The sequence below is a fragment of the Bidens hawaiensis genome, unplaced genomic scaffold (assembly GCF_021521415.1).
Source record: "Bidens hawaiensis isolate Kalapana, Puna unplaced genomic scaffold, B.hawaiensis_p1.1 tig00025295_1, whole genome shotgun sequence".
Lineage (NCBI taxonomy): Eukaryota > Viridiplantae > Streptophyta > Magnoliopsida > Asterales > Asteraceae > Bidens > Bidens hawaiensis.
In genome coordinates, this window is record NW_027494034.1 from 55,209 (window position 1) to 73,767 (window position 18,559).

Consider the following 18,559-nt stretch of genomic DNA (forward strand, 5'->3'; position numbering starts at 1 on the left):
GCTATTCTATCTTAAACATCTCAGATATTATAAGGATCTGGTCCCTAACATCTCATATATTATAAGGGTCTAATCCCTATCATCTCAGATATTATGAAGGTCTGGTCCCTATCATCTCAGATATTGTAAGGGTCTGGTCCCTATCATCTCAGATATTATGAGGGTCTGGTCCCTATCATAAGCGCATACTTTACTTGTCTTATGCATATAATATTTACATACACATTCATTCACATAACCATCATATGGTAATAACATTCAATGCACGATCATACACGTATCATATACCTATCACTTAAGATAAGCATTTTAACTACCACATAGGAGTATGCACACAACCCCGAAAACATAACAAGGAAATGGGGCTAGAACTCACCTGGAGTCGGTTTCTCTCACCGTTAATGGTAATGCCCTTCCTTAGTTGTGCACGGCTAACTGTACAATACATTACGCTTGTCAATTATCCATTACTACTACTTCCTACATCTAAGTTAATGAAACTCTCAACTAACGGGGGTCCGGGGGCAGCGTCCCTGGTAGCGGGGTCTAGGGGCGGCAGCCCCTAGCAGGGTCCAAGGGGCAGAGCCCCTGGCTGGGGTTGATAGGTCCTTTAACAAAAAACACATCAGAAAATGAATCGGGTCACATTTTAATAAAAACTTAAACGACTTCGCATGGGAGGAATTTCGCAAAGAATTTCGCTTCGCATAACCTGTTTTGCTTCTCAAGGCTGAGTGAAGCGAAATGACTGTTTCGCTTCTCATGGTTGAGCGAAGCGAAATGACTGTTTCGCTCATCGCTGAACGAAGCGAAATGACTGTTTCGCTTCTCATGGCTGAGCGAAGCAAAATGCCTTCCTTTCTTCGCTTTTACCATTTTAAAGCCATTTTACTTCGTGGCTCCTTCTCAGGACCTGATTTTTACTCTTTCTCAACTTTCGACACATTCTGACCCCATGCACCTGATCCTGAACCCATCTCTCTCATAGTCTGAACGCCACCTTTTTATCTTAAAGTGCACCTAAGAGGTTATAACTTACCAAGTTTATATTTTTCTTACATTTCACAACCCGATCTATTATTATATCTGTTTGCATGCCGGTTCTAACCATAAAACATAACCATTTAAACCGAAACCTACCTTTTGCTTCGGGTTTGAGTTCAGATCTGGACAATACGTAGATCTGGACGTGATTATTGTTGTTTGATGATGTCTACACACGAGATTCTTCCTTCTTTTTACACGGATTTGGATCCGGAATGTAGAGAGAAAGTGTGTGTGTGTGTGGTGAAAGGTAACAAAATGGTGAAAAGGATGGAGAGGTTAGGCTTATATAGGGGGCCATGGGCCCCACAACCCACTCACAATTCCAAATCCAAATATTATCCAAACACTTAACACACGACTAACTTAACGACACACAATTAAATAACAAAACTTTCCGTCATTTATTATTTAACAAAAAGTTGGATGTTACAAATTAACATGGCCATGCTGAGACTTCCTGAATTTTGTCTTTTCTTCGTATGTTCTTGACATGGTCATGCCTTGATTCATCATGGGGTGCCTTGAGTTTGTTTTCATAGTTTTTATCCGCTTTTCTTCGTATATCAGCTCGTTTTATTTTTTAGGGCTATATTTACCTATAGATAGAAATTATAAACATTAGTGGCTATTATTCTAATATAATTGCCGATATTATGCTTATTGGAGATATTTTAGTGCCGAAAAGATGTATAAATTTATATACATCAGTAAACCCCTAAATTACATTTCCGATTAACCACTAACCACTCTTTGATTAGGTATTTCAGCCTCCTTAACTTGGTCGCCAACGCCAAGTCCGTCGGGTCCGTGAACCTGAATCGACAGCATTGGAGAACCACAAATTCTTCTAAGCCCGACAACTCATGCCAAGAATTAAAGAAACGAAATGGAATATGGCCAAAATTAGACTCGACGGTAAAGCGAAGCAAAGGCATGTGGTTTGAACAATCTTTAGAAAGAAGAGTCAAAGAATCAAGAGGCCAAGTACCCATAAAGTCCTTGCACACCAACACCCTATCTAATTTGCTAAATTTGTCACCTTTGTCGGAGATATACGTAATAACTCCGCCACCCATTTGATACTCCTTCAACTATGCATCCTCAATAAATTCATTGAGGCCACGCACTCAAAATTCAATCTATCTTCCAGTCGCCTAACTTCATTGAAATCCCCGAGGAAGAAACACATGCCTTACACGGACCTCCTTACTACAAGAAACTCATTCCAAAGAACTTTCCTACTAGCCGAATCATTCAAAGCATAAACATTGAAGATATTCACAATATATCCCAATGGTGTTATGATCCCATTCGTAACCAAGAATCACTAGTGCTTAATCGTGCATGTTTAGAGAAATTGAGACGGGTCCCAAATACTAAGCAAACCTACTGAGCGACCGATGGCATCCTCCGAGTCAAATTCACATAACTATCAGCCCCAGTACCTGTTTACCAAGTAGACGACCCGACTTCGTTTCTTATAGAGCCAATTCGCCCCATTGCTCATTTTAATACCTCGAATCCAATCAGCTTTCCTGGACTCACTTTTCCACCTAATGTTAACATAAATAAAATTCATGGTGGCTTCATAGCCACCCACACCTGAAACCACTGATCTAACCCTCTCTATGTGTTATTCTAGACCAACCCCCAATTTAGACCCCACTCTCAATGTTTCCTTGACTTCCACATCCAAACTAAATCGCTTTAGATTACCTTATTCGGCAACACCACCTACTGGCGGGCCTCCTGTCACCGGCAACACCCCATCCCGATTCGGCTAGGATTGATCACCAGACAAACATATGTTATATGATGTCTCCTCTTTGACATACATCTGATCTAAGCAAGGGAAAAAAATACCACTGTGGGCCCCATCTTCATTAGATCTTACAAGTGGACTTTTAGTATATGGGCTCCTCCATTTTGTTGATCTTTCTCTAGAGCGGGAGTGAATCCACGATCCAATTCAGTCCAATTAGCATTAATATGAGGACCCACCACATCCGACACTAAAGAATACAGTGCCTCCACATTAGGTTCGTTGTCTTTCCCCATGCAAACCGGCATCGACTTCCCATGCACGCCAACTAATCCATGCGTACCCAATGAATTGGCCCCGTCCTCTCATCTCCCATTAGAACTTTCACGCCCTTTTGCAACTCCGGTTGCTTTATGACCCCAACGTCCATTGGAGATGGTGGCACAAACTCCCCTTCCCCCTTTCCGGCTCCGACAACAAGGGGCTTGAACCACCCCCACCAGAGCACTGAGTACTTGATACTTCGATGAAATTCGGCACCCACGTCTTCATCTCCTCAACAACCCAAACATGATAATCTTTTCCTTCCCATTTAACTACTATTTCTTCGTCTATCCCGCCACCGCTCTTATTAAGGATGAAGCAATCGCCAGATGAAATATCCGAACTCTCCCAAGAAAAACTAGATGGACAAACAAAGGAACCGAAAAGTTCGCTGATTTTATCGTACACCAAAGGATCCCGAAGCATCACGGGCAGGCCGACCACCTTAATACTGGCAATACGATCAAACATAATCTCCTACCCGCCCCAAATTGAGGTATCGGACAAGAAACCCTCCCAAGCATAAGCTTTCTCACTCAGAAATTCAGATGCTTGAGATTGATTCTCGAACACAAAAAGGACCTTTAGCCCCCCCCCCCCCCCACCCCCCACGTATGATAGCTCCGCTTCCATGAAACCCGCCTCATATAACATCAACCTTGCCTGACACAGTGACTTACCACACTTCGCCACCCCGACTACAGCTCTCCCTACAATTTGCCTCGGATAGGAAAGACTTGGGTTCCACAACCGTCTTGTAAGACATCCCTATTTGAATAAATGAGTTATTACCTGCACCGCGTTCACAGGTCCTCTCCAGCGCCCCCTGACCACCTGGTTTTTTCTTAGACCTCACCAAACCACCCCTCTTATCGTATAGAGCAACTGAAATAGACATGACAGCCCCAAAGATCTTAGGACCCATTAACTCCTTAGTGAACTCCTCCACATTGGACACCCCTTTAAATCTTATGAAACCAAAGCCACACCCCCGTGATCTTTCTTTTTGGCCACGTAGGCATCCGATATGTCGCCACTCGACCAGAGGTCCAGAACACACTCCACAGATCCGAGATAGACACCCCCATCAGGAATATTAGAGACGAAAAATGACGTCCCTTTGTTATGAAGATGCTCTCCCTTATCCCTAGAAGTTCGGCGTTTCCAGACCTCCCTGTACTCCTCACCCATTTTATAAATGAATATTTCCATTACAAATTAATAACTATAATTTGAGGTTGTTAGAAGCTGATATACAGCTAATGAGTTTTTTGTATGTACAATTGGTAGAAATCGATTTGTGTGTTTTGCTATGAAATCCGTGTATAGGTCTATTTCAACTAAGATAGCATTGTGAAAACAAAAGAGAAATAACCCGATCGTTAAATAGAGAACATAAAGTGTATTAAACATATGTACTGCAATTTGTTTGGGTTAATGGTTTGATTTTATAATTTCCAATTTCAACTGCTTAATTGTAACTTTAAGCCACCAATAGTAAACCTGAAAACAAAACTAAGCTCAATAGAAACTTCCTACTGATAAGTAGAAACTACACAATACTAATTGAGTGATAGTAGCCCAAACCATTCGTACGACGAGAAGTAGCAACTACGGGGTAGGAGCGTCCTACAACCTGATATCAGCTCGCACCCCCACTTTGATATTGAGCTCGCAGCTAATGGCAAGTTGCTACTGGTGTGGAACCAGCCTCGAAAAACATAAACTCTGCTCTCAAGTGTCACATTGCGCCCACGTGAGGTCACGGCGGTTAACACTAATTAGGATTGCTACTTGTTCCTTATGGCCAAGGAAACAATTTCCGTTGAATTCTCATATAATATACACACAATATATATATATATATATATATATATATATATATATATATATATATATAGGAAGAGGGTCAAGAGAAAACTCACCTTTAGAGAAAAAACTAAAAAACTCTTAAAAATTCCTAAAAAATTATTTTTAATTAAAAATAAAAAATATTTTCAAAATTCTGTTTTAGCCATTATTCTTATATTTTCTTATATTTCACTCGAAAAATATTAAAAAAATAAAAAAAACAAAAAAAAAAACCTGCTGTAATGCACATACGTATTATTGTGCGATACCGTTGTATTACACATGTGTATTACTATGTATTTTTGAGTTTAATAGTGTTTTATTGCATATATTCAATATTTGTGTATTGTATATGAGTAGTAGTGTTGTATTATATGGAAAAAAATAGTAATAAAATAAAAGTCGATGTGGTGCACATGTGCGTTAATGTTTTATTACACATACGTACTAATGTGTATTCGATGTGTGTATTAGTCTTATATTGCATATATACAATAACGTGTATCAAATATGTGTAATAGTGTTGTATTCTATGCAATACAAACACTTTTGCATATATGCAATGCACACTATTACACATGCGCACTATACCGACAAGGTTTTTTTTTTCAACCAATAACAACATATAAGAATAATAGAAAAAAAAGAAACTTCAAAAAAAAAAAATTAAAAAGTTAAAAATAGTTTTTTATGAGTTTTTAAGTTTTCTCTTTAAGATGAGTTTTCACTAGAACACACCCCTATATAGATATATATATATATATAAAGGATCCGATACAATAATATCTAATCGTACAACACCCGAAACCCTTGATTTCAAAAAACACGCGGTGGCAAATTTGTAAATTATTTCAATTCGTTTCCATCCTAATTAACCGTTGCGCCAATTCAATCATCGTCACCGACGCCATTTGCAGACACTCATTTGCAGAACTTTAAATACGTTCAAGATTTGTTCATGTGATGAAATCGATGATTAAATCGATGGTTGATTGATAATTTTTTGATGATTAAAAAAGTATATGAAGTGATTTCAGCGTTTAATTTCATGTTACAGATTGTTTAATTTCATATCTGAGCTTCTGATCGTTTAAAGGTTTGTCTAGAACGTTTAATTTCATATCTGAGCTCTGATTTGGGTTCTGAACTTCTAAACTTTTTGTTCTAAACTTCTAAACTTGAACGTTTAAAGGTGTTCGTTTTGGCCAGAAAGTTTAATTTTGTTTAGAACGTTTAAAGGTGTTCGTTTTTTGTCAGAACGTTTAAACGTACATAGTTCTTGGATTTTTTTTCTAAACTTCTAAACTTGAACATTTAAACGTTTTAGTGATTTCAGCGTTAAATTTCTTAGTGTATTATTTTGTAATTTCATAATCGATTGATGAATCTAAATCATTATTCACATCAATTTGATTGATTAAATCATCATTTTTTGATCAATTTTGAAGATTCTTGATATTCAACGACGTTCTATTTTGATTTTGGTTTTGACTTTAGAGATTTCATACTTTAATCTTTGATTATGGAAATTGGATGAGATAGAGCGATGAGTTCAGAATGGATTTGTAATCGATGATTTGATCATGAACTAGTTTGGGTTATTTACGAAACTGCTATAGCGTGTTTTTTAATCCAACGCTCTGGAAGGTCACGTACGTAATGTACGATAAGCCATTATTATATAATAACCCACCCTATATATATTATATATACACGCACACTTCAAAATTCCACCTACCCATGTAGGACAAGTTCCTTTTCATTTCCAATCTTTACACGTTTCCAACGCAAAACCTTGAGTATCGGTATTACAAATATCATTCATCTTAGCCACATTTTTTCACACATTTTGGTTTGTTGTCAAGATCTCATCATGGAGAACATAAACCTATTAAATAATATTTATATTACTAATAAGAATTACATATTTGTGTTTAATATTATTAGCTGTAAGTGAAAACCAATTTTCACTATTTTCCCAGATGTTAAATAAACCCACAATCATTCATGAGATGACATACATGTCTGATATTTAGGTAGGTGGTTTTTGGTCTTTAAATAATTTCCAAGAGAAGTTGGCATATATTATCCAAAATGGATTACCACTTAATTTGGAATGCATGAAGCCATGAATGTTGGCACTGCCACTACAGATGACACTGGAGTGATTGGAGCACTCCTTGAAGTATAAATTATGAACTCAAAAGAATTATAAAAGAAAGATATTTAAAAGAAATGCTTTAAGATGAATGAGCACTAGGGCGTAGGCTTTTTCAAATGTTTCAAATTTCAATAATGAACTCAAAAGAATTAAAAGAAAGATATTTGAAAAAAAAAATTGTTTTAAGATGAGTGAACATTAAGGTTTAGGTTTTTCAAATGTTTCTCCACTTGGCTTGTATGTTACCTATTTAAAGTCAAACATGGTATAGATACCTTGTAGATTGCCAACCTCTAATTATTTTGGCCTACCAGCATATTCAGAAGACAACAAAAGGGTTAAAGGACTAAATAAAGATATAGATTATGACAGGTCCACATTTAAGAATAAAAGTTACATTGGTGTGTATATGGTAACGTGGGGATAATAAAGGTTGTGGTGGAGGTCAAATTGTAAAAATAATTGTGAGGTGGTGGGAGTGGTCTGGTGAAGGTGAGTCAGGTGACGACTGTGGTTTATAGTAGATTAAAAACCGTGTTAAAAGTCAAAACCTCCAAATACGAAAAACAATTAATTGAGTCATATTCAAAAGAAAAATACAAGTGTCCAATTGTACATAAAACATATAATAACATTCAAGGCCCGGATGTTATTTATTTGGGATTTTTACCAACACCATCTTACATCAACGACTACGTGTATTCCCAAATCGAAAAATCAATGGCACATTTTTATATATCTATAGGGGTGAGATATAAAGAAAGCTATTCTTGAAGAGAAAACTAGATAATCAATAAAAAAAATTTTCTAACTTCTTTAAAAAAATATTTTATAATTTTTTATTCTTTCATCCCTCTAATAAGTTGATATGTTCCTTTAAAAATATAAAAAATTATCGATGTAGTACATATGTGTAATAGTATGTATTGCATATATACAATAGTTTGTATTGCATATAATACAACGCAATTGCATTATACAATACACACTATTGAGTATATGCAAATACAACAATATTTCATGTATGCAATACACATGATTGCACATATATAATACAACACCAATGTGCATATACACTATATCAAATTTTTTATTTTTGCATATAATATTATAATATAACACTATATCACATATACAATACAAAAATTTCATATATGTTATTCAACACCATTTCACATATAAAATACACACTATTGCACATATGCAATAGAAAACAAGTCGATGTATTGCATATGTACACTACAACGAGTTTTTTTTTATTTTTTTTTATTTATTTTAATTTACATATTTTTTTCTGATGAAGAATAACAACACATAAGAAGGATGAAAGAAAAAATATTTTAAAAATATATTTTTTAATTAAATTAAAAATATTTCTTTATTAATTTTATAGTTCTCACTCTAAGAAGGATCTCTCTTAATCCTCTCCCTATATATATATATGTATGTATGTATATGTATGTATGTATAAATTGCTAAATTAATTGCATATTTCCCATTACTAAAACATATATATTACATATTTATATCTGTCGGTTACTCGTCCGGTTACACGTTACTTGTTTGACGTCAACTAAGGTGTCCAGATAAATATATAATATATATGTTGTGAAAAAAAATGGAAATATGTTGATTGTTTGTTTTGTAGAAATATGTAATTAATAATCTCAGGAAGGGAGATATGTAATTTGTTTTTGTTATTGAAGAAATATGTAATTAATGATTTAAAAAGGAGAGATATATAAAAGCTCTTATTTTTATTTATAAACAACTAGTTTTTGAACCCGTGTATCACACGGGATTTGTTAAATAACCGAAATTTAGGTATTTAATCATACGTAATTTAGGGATTTTCTTTTGAATTTATAGATTAATTTTAATATAATCACACACACTTTAAATGCAATATTTAAATTTAACAATTTCTTAAGATTGAAATAATGTTTTAAGATGACATAAAAATATAAAATCAATTATTGGTACCTAAACATATTAAAGATGTTCTATATGATCAATACGAATGTAAGTTAAATAGTGTTTTACAAATTATAAGATTATAAATATTGTATTTATTCAACGAAATTTGAAGTGCACACAAAACTAAGTATCTATTATAAACATATGTCACTAATTATTATACAATAATGGTTCGTAAATCATTATTTAACTAATTTAATAATAATAATTCACTATTCAATTTTAAACTTATTATAGATATTCAATGGTTTATATGTTTTTTTTTTAGAAATTATGGTCAAATTTTCTATATCTAATAGTAAAATTAGATGCAATAGGTTAGTAAAAGTAAATGTTATTTAAATTACATTAATTTTTTTTTCATATGGGTTATAACTAATGGGTGATACCAATAAAACCTATGACCCATGGATAGCATGGATTAAAAAATGTGAAGATTAGAAAATAAGAGAAAAATTAAAATTAAGATTGAATGTGGTATGACGCATCATCATCATTATTTTTGTTTATTAATACAGGTAGATTGGTTAGGATGAAAACACTTAACTAAAATCAAGAAATCTATAGACTGCAAAGCAAAATTGAACCTCTTAATGGAACGTCTTGAATAGGCATTTTTTTATGGTAAGGACTCTACAAGTTCAGATATAATTGGTGAGGTTCTAGCAGCCATGTTGGATGGCTTAGAAGTTTTTTTGGGACAAAGTTACAACTTACAAGCACTAAAATACATTATTTTTGCTATAGAATATTTATTGTTTAAAAATAACCCCAACCAGTAACTAAAAGGATGCAACACTTAAAAATAGTTATCATTACTTTACAAAGATTATTCAAAAGGTCACATACTTTAGGCATTTGGCTATCCTCCAAAAGCACACTCTGTCTATATATATAGACAGGAATATAAACATGTTATATGCAGGTGACAAAATAAATCCTTTATATATAAGCCTGTTCCTGTTATCATCTTCATAAGCCATAAGCAAGAATCTCTCTATATTTACCCATGGCTATTCAAGATGTTTCCTTTTTCTCCATGGCCTTGACCTTCTTCCTTGGAACATGCGCCAATATCGGTATGATCTATATCTCCATATATGCATGTATTTCTTCATCTATAACATGCAATTTTCAATCTATACAGTATTGTAACTCAGTGTTGGAATTTGAAGTTGTTACGTAGATTAAGCGGCTGCTAATATATATACTTTTATAAGTTAAAAGTTATCGTATTTTGATTTTAATGTTTGAAAAAAGAAAGTCCTAAATGTTTGTTTACATGTTACTTGCAAAATCTGAAAACTAGTACAAGTCTAGCTATAACCATTGTTAAGTGATGGTTTTAATTTTAAAATATGTTCTTTTTGGATATTTGGTTTGTAATTTGTGATTGTTCTTTTACTGAATGGTGGCAAACAGTGAATGGGGGAGCACCTCCACCACCGGAGTTCACTTACTTGGGCCCATCTGACCCATCAAAATGGGGGAGTCTAAGCCCAGCATACTCGGCCTGCTCTAAAGGAAAGCATCAGTCTCCGGTCAACATAGTAGAGTCAAAATGCGATCATGATCGAAACCTAAAGCCGTTAGACATCGAATATAATATTGCTGTCAATGCTACTCTTGTGGACAATCTCTACAATGTTCAGGTTTGTATTCGCTGATGTTGTTTATTTAATCAATGTTGATTTTTTTCTTTAATTTTGACTTTTGGAGTTAATCTTTAATGTTTAACTTGATCTTGCTCAATGTTGGACCATGTAAATCTTTCTACCAATTTTGACTTTATGTGTTTTTTATATGACTTTGACTTTTGAACATTTCATTTTGACCAAGATTGTTATTGGTAAAACTGGTGCAGATTAATTATGATGGAAATGCAGGAATGTTGAGAATAAATGGTAAAAATTATAGTCTAATTCAAATGCATTGGCATTCACCTTCCGAGCATCACCTCAATGGTCTTCGGTATGTCTTTCCTATGTTTTAACCATACACTTTGACTTTTAAAGTCAAACATTTAACATAATACTTCAAAATTATAGGTATGCTGCTGAGCTACATTTGGTTCACAAAGCCAATGATGGGGAAGTATCAGTTGTAGCCATTCTTTACCGTTATGATCATCCTGACCCTCTTCTATCTAAGGTAAGTTGTTACATAATTGGAAATTAAATGTTTCATGGTATAATAACTATGTATATTAAGGGCGTGTATGAAACTGCAAAATTCAAAGAAGAAGATAAAGAAAAAAAAAAACATAACCAAATGACAAAACGAAAACCGGAACCAATCACTGGTATGTATCCAAAGATGGCAATAAATACAAGCAATTGATATTCAATTTGCTACACTAAATAGATCCAGTCCAAACTGGCCCAATTGAGGAAAATGGTTCATAGTAACAAACAAGCCCAGATTCCTATCGGAACCATCACCACCACGGAAATTAGGAAACACTCACGGAAGTATTACCGATATGTCGGATCGTTTCTACGCCTCCATGCACCGAAGGCGTGATTTGGAGCATTCTTGGCAAGGTATGATCATGATTTCATTGCTATAAATTAATTTCTCTAGCTTTTTAAAAGATGTCATTTGGGTTTAACGAAAATTATAGGTATGCTCAATTTCACGAGAGCAAGTAGACGCGTTAGAGGCGCCATTGCTTGTGGATGACAAGCGTAACTCAAGACCAGTTCAGCCACTGAACGGAAGACATATAAAGCTATATGATGATGCTGATATGAACCACTTTTAATTAAAATTATGTATGCACAAGTTTTGATCAAAAGAAAGTGTGCATCACGTTAATCGTGACATTATTTAAATACTAAATGACTTAAGTACTTAAGTTGAAATAAATATTAATTATAGTTTGGCTAAAGTGGGGTATCGGAGCTCTCCAAATTTGGAGAGCGCGGTAGCCTAAATCTAAAAAAGTTGCCGTTCTAAAAAAAATTATAGTAAACAAACTTTATTTTTGTGTAGTACCGGTGTGGGTCCCATCCCTTCACTCCAATGGTTCTCTTTGTGTCTCAAGTATCAACGAACACATTTTTTTAAACAATCAAAGAACACATGCTTCCCGTATAGATCACTAGATAGTAGATATTGGAGGTGTACAAAACCGGTTTTTTCCTAAACCGAACCGGTTTGGTCAAAGCCTTGTCAAAACCGGTTTGACCCAAACCGGTTCTGTTTAGAAACCGGTTTTAGAGCAAGAGTTGTGTAACTGGTCCATTGTGGTTTGGTTCGGTTTAGAACCGGTTTAACTAGATTAAAAGCGGTTTAACTGGTTTTAACCCAAACCGGTCCGGCTTTAAAACCGGTTTGATAGATCTAAAGAGGAACCGGTCCTGAAACTGACGGTTTGGGTCAGTTTGGAAATCGGTTCAGCTGAAACCGAGGTTATTGTAAAACCGGTTCGGTTTACATAAAACCGGTCCCAACCCGGTTTTTTTATACCTCTACTAGATATGCACTATTTGAGGCATGTGGTTGTGGGTCCCATTTATACCAGTCTATTTGCCAAAATGAATATTTCCTTTACAAATTAAAAACTATTAATTGATGTTAATAGAGCATGATATACAACTAACGAGTTTTATGTAAATGTAACTGAGCGTCTTATAATATATAATAATCACCACTTTTGTTAGATCTTTTGCTGAATCAAATGCTACCCTTTTGTAAAAAGAAACCATTTGATTAAGCCACATGAAAAGCCAACTAGATGTTCATTTGCATGAAGACTAACGATCCATCACACGCAGTTTGCTGTATGATTGTACTGGGAAGTTGGGTGTACTTGAAGAGATGGTAAGAAGAAAATTAAGTTTTGGATATTATATATATGTCAAATATCATAAGTTTACTAATATTTATAACAAAATAGGTGAATATCAATATAAATAAGAAAAATACATTCTTAAATAATAAATTATTTTAAATTGCTAATCATTAGTTAAAAAAATGATATTTGTTCTTTAATATTATAGAAATACGAATTATGTTTTATTTTTTAAAGTCGAAATCGACCCAAGTTCACCGACTAGATGTGTTTCTAGCCGAAGTTGACCACCTTTGATCGATTCTTAATAACTAGGCGTTGTTAAAGAAACTCGCCCCAATGACATACCTTGTAGTAAGTATTCGGGGAGTACTCGCCTTGTAAACCTAGTTTTACAACATTGGTTTGTTGTTTACGTGACTACTTTGTCAATGATCCACTAACTATTTACAAATCAGTTTAAAGCCAATCTTTTCTTTGCAAATGATCCACTAACCGTTTACTAATAAGTTCAACGCCAGTCTTCCAAACTAATCACACCAACCCCTATGAGTTTAGTCTAATCGAAAATCATATTTATACATAGTTGCAAGTGGAGCAACGTGAAGTTTATAAACGAGCAGAAGAAGATTTGTGTTTCTAAGATCTTGTTTTCTCACAAGCACAAGAAGATATGAAACAAGAATAAAAGGGAAAGATTTAGGTATGTCGATAATCTCGCCAAAGTTTCATATTTTCGTTAAGACTCGCTTCTGATTGTTCGGCGGCAAACTTTTAAAGTATACTTTTTATTGCTAAAACTTGGGGAAACACTCTATACTGCAAATCTCTTTTACATAGACTTGTGTAAGAGATATATACATTGTAATAGTTTTAACTTTTAACAAGTATAAAAAGGAGTGTATGATTAGAATTCAAACCTTAGCGTCGTCTAGGGTTTGCGTTTTGTAATCGTGGTTTGTACATTGATTATTATGTTACTTCAACAATTAGTTTGTTTATGCCAAAGTGAGTCCAAACATACCTTAGTTCGTTTGGCTAGTTCAATGACATGATTAAAGGTTGAAAAGCCAAATACGTGTCTTCACTTTTTGTGTGTTCTCAACCCATGCCTCTTTAGATATGCTGATTCCCTTTTTAGTTGTCGTGAAATATCAAAACAAACATATTATTAATATTACATACTATTCAAAAAAGAACTAATAGATAACAATCCCACTGAATAAACTAATATCTCGGGTTACTATCTTTTGACACATGAGATACGGCTTAATTTTCATTTTTGCATTTATAATAGAAATTGATAACGTGACACTTTAAAAAAATCTCACATCTATTGTTACAAAAAAGATTTTAAGTTTATAGGCAAGCCATAAATATTACCATCAACATATTTTTGGCGAGAGAAATTTCATGATTTGCGACATCCCGATAAGCTTCCACCCCTGGTATTGTTACGTAGAGAATTAAAATCGTGATCTCATGGTTGCAAAGTTACGCAAGGCAGTGGAAACAATATTGATTGGTATGTGATGTTGAATCTACAAGTGTTATCAAAGTCGCTCATGTCTCATTTAGCATGGTTGGACAAACATGATTTATGGCGATAAATCCCTTAAGGGAATGATTGTGATGATTGTGTTGACTTAGAGAAATCCCATGCCTGGCAGTAAATGTCATTAACACGTTTGGGAGTCTCGGTTATGAACAAGAGAAGAATTAGAATTTCACACTTAATGTTTGGATGAGAAATTCAAGGATTTGTGATTTTCTTGTAGAAGTTTTCATCCCAAGTATTTTTATGTCCAAAAATAAAGCTGTGAGTTCCCAGCTGTAATATAACTAATATTGATCGTTATGATAGTTTTCATACGATGGACGAAATATTATTTTGTGAAGCTTTCTTCAAGAGAACTAAATAAACCAATTTAGAGGAAAACTTACAGTATAGAAAAAACACAAGTGTGAGGACTGTGGTATGCTTATCTATTTAGACAAGTGAAACTAGATCCATTGTTCTAGGATCCACAAAAGAGGTTTAGAAGTATTTAATTTGGTATTGTATTAGATTGGTAAACTTAGGTGTTCTTTAATTATACTTTTAAATCCATATCTTTTTATCTATCTCACGAATTAAATACTCATCATTTTAACAGGAATACATTTATCTAACACTTTGTTACTATTAGAACAAATGTCTTTTAATTTCCTTTTATATAACATACTGTTCAAAAGAGTTTTGGCTTAAAAGAAGCTTTAAGGAGGGGAGGGGGAGTAAGTAGAATTAGGACAAGAAAGAAAGGTAGAGAAAGTAAAATGTGTGATTATATTTCATGTTCCCTGGGTTAATGAAATGAAAGAAAAAAAAAATTAAACATTTTAGGTGTTCTCAAGTTAAGAGGAAAGGAAAAAAAAATACAATTTTCCTATTATACCCTTTAAGTAAACTATATTATTATTATTATACTCAAATATTTTCTCTTCTAATCTCTCTAATTTAGGAGCATAATAATATGCTCAAATTTTCAAGCATTGTCTCTCATTTCAGTGGTGGATCTAGACGAAAATCTCATGAGTGACGTTCAAATTTTTTTTAACCATATTTCATACAATGTAAATGAATACTTTTTTACCGTAGTTTATAAATAAACAAATTCATTTTTACCCCATTTCATATAATAATTTCTTTTTTTTTTAATTTAGTGTTGGATCGATATCATCATTTTCTTGGAATTTTGGATTGCTAATAAGGCTTTGTCATTTTATCTTTCAAGCTCCCTAATTTTCAAGAAACAAAATTTAAACCATAAACCTATAATCAATTCCAATTTACACATAAACCTCAAATCCTAATCAATTTTATTTACATTATTCAAATATCCAATAAACTATAATCAATCATTCAAATATTCAATTGTCCATAAGCATTCCAAATTAACAATTTATATAAACAAATTAAACAATTACAATTTTAGATAAAAGTAGAAGAATACATAAATTAAACAAGTAGAAGTCGAACCATGAAAGAGGCTACTCGGCTGTGGCATGGAGGTCCGATGACCGAAGGATGGCAACAGGGGGTCGAGGCATCGTGGGGTGGACGATGGCTGAATGAAACTTTGTTTTGTTGCATGCTGATGTCCGGCTTAAACAAAAGCCCAAATATAAGAGAACAATGAACAATAGTTATATTTGGTTTGAGTTTTAATTTGGTTAGGCTTTAAACTTTAGTTGAGTTTTAATTAGTTTTAACTTTTAATTTGGTTGGGCTTTAAACAAAGAGAGGTAACGCTATATTTTTTCAGGGGTAACGAAATACGAAAATTATCAAAAAAAAAAAAAAAATTTACACTACTGATGAAAAGTTGAGGGGTAACAGATGCTACCCATGGTTACTAGCTACATTCGCCCCTGCTTCATTTCCCCTCTCATTCTCTTCTTAAAAAATCTCTGGAATATGATTTTTTTTTTTTCATATTTTGCTCTCTTTTCCTTCCCCTTCCATTGTTAAATGAAACTCGGAAATACAGTGTTAGAGTTAATATATTCTTTTATAATTTTCTAATACGCTTATATTCCTAAAATTTTATTCTCATAAATGACTTATATGGTAATATATTTAATAGAAACATAAGAACAACAATTTGGTTAAATTTTATCTTCTGATTTTTTTTTCCAATCTAATCTCTTACCTAACCTTCAATTCACATCTTAAATTAATTACATGAGAAAAAAAAATCTTTGGGTTTTGATTTAAGCATTACATCAAACAACTTGTTTGTATACTAAATTATCATTTATGCTCAAGTTCACAAAAAGGTTAAAACTCATAACTGAAATTCAAAATAATGAAATTCTTTTTTATCATACTATTCGCCAAATCTCCAAACCACAAACAAGATAAGCCTATCAAATTTTAGTCATTGAGGAACCAAAAAATCTATGAAAGATTGATTTACACATAAAGAGCAATGAAGATGAAAACTCGACGGTTTGGCTCTTTGACGAGATTAAAGATTTCGATTTGCATATCAATTTCATACCAATTACAGTCATTTTTATACGCACATCATGTATTTTACCATGATAAAACTCCTAATATTTGCCCCGTTTAAATAGTTTTTTGAGGTATAAAATTATTAATAGTTATGCTGCATTCTTATCATATTGCACAAAATTTCGTTGATGTCTTATTTATATTTCTTAAAAGGTATATTTAATTCCAAAGTTATACTCAAATACAAAAATATCTTAAAAAAAAATAATGATTACATGCATCTCTATGAGGTAAAACCTTAAACGTAAAGTGTTTTTTTAGTGTTACTTTTTTAATATAACACACATCAAACACTAATATAATAATGAATAAAGCACTTGATATTTACACACAAATCTACAAGTGTTTTACAAATACTCCATACAAGCAAGTACAGTTTGTAACCATGTGATCAACTCGAAAACGTAGAATGCAACCAATTTTAAATCTAGCCCATCTGAGCCCCGAAAGTCGGGCTTAAAATGCACAAAAATCACGACTTTGGAGACTTAGGTAGGTTAAATTTGAAATTTTGGTCGCTTGTTGCGTTTTTGGATTAATCGCATTACCTCCATTCTTTTAACCACAAATTATTATTATTATTATTTTTAATTAAAATTGATTCTTATCAATGCCGGCTATATACACATTAAAAAATACGAAGCAAGAAAAAGAAATATTTATAAACACCAAAGAAATCGATGCAACCGTCACTAATTGAATAAGTAAACAAATGGTTTAACTTTACCTTTTAGTCTTTTACAGCTCGCAGGACTATTTTTACCGTGCCCTATCGGCTAGGTGGGCCCCAGCCTAACAAACAACCCTAGTCAACGGTTGACGGTCTGTTCAGTCAACATCTCACCTCACCTCAAGTCTTCCGTCCGGCCGACAACTGCCACATTATTCCTTCCCGGAACCGAATATTCCGACGATCCGTTACTCTTTCCACCACCATAACAACCAGATCGAAACAACAACCGTACACAGCACATAAACCCGGTTTTCCGTCGAGTCACACCTTTTTCCTCCGGTTCGATTGCCGGTCTATTCACCTTCCTCCGGCGAGGACAGTTCTTCGATCTAACTCTACCGAGACACGACACCTTCGGCGACGACGGTTCAGTCATCGAAAGAGCAGCCGGTTCTTTACCAATCGAATCGGATCTCTTCGGAAACAATAATATGTTCGCAAGCTTACAGTTCCTACGCTTCGAATCAATATTGCTCGTTTTCAACGGCGCTTTCGAATTCAAAAACGATATCTGCAACGAACTCCCGTTAGCGTTCGGATTTACGATCGGAGTCAGATTAATCGAATTGGAGTTTCCTTTAATCGATTCGTTTCGATCTAAGAAGGCGTTGCGATCGAACCAGTCGAATTCAGAGTCCTTTGAGAGCCAGAATGATTCTGGCGCGTAATTGACTACTGTGCTTTCTGGAATGTCCTGATCTCGTAGCTCGTCGGCGAGTGTCTCGCACGTGATTCTACGGTCGCCGACGTGGCATGCCGGAGGTTGAGGTTCTGAATCTACTTGCGGCATTGTTTATGTTTAGGTGGACTCAGTGACTCACAGTACTTGATTTAAGTTTTCATAAAATACT

At 34.1% G+C, this 18,559-nt stretch overlaps 1 long non-coding RNA gene and 1 pseudogene across 2 annotated transcripts in view; both read left to right on the forward strand.

Moving 5' to 3' along the window:
- LOC143571263 (alpha carbonic anhydrase 1, chloroplastic-like) overlaps positions 1-11,886 on the forward strand; it is a 34,356-nt pseudogene extending 22,470 nt beyond the window's left edge. Inside the window, exons 2-7 of the transcript XR_013142066.1 lie at positions 10,343-10,398; positions 10,443-10,774; positions 10,987-11,093; positions 11,171-11,273; positions 11,487-11,665; positions 11,746-11,886. The product of XR_013142066.1 is annotated as an alpha carbonic anhydrase 1, chloroplastic-like (transcript). The remainder of the gene's footprint in view (positions 1-10,342; positions 10,399-10,442; positions 10,775-10,986; positions 11,094-11,170; positions 11,274-11,486; positions 11,666-11,745) is intronic.
- The window catches only part of LOC143571265 (uncharacterized), a 168,572-nt gene that overhangs the window by 21,065 nt on the left and 128,948 nt on the right, over positions 1-18,559 (forward strand). The window lies entirely within an intron of this gene.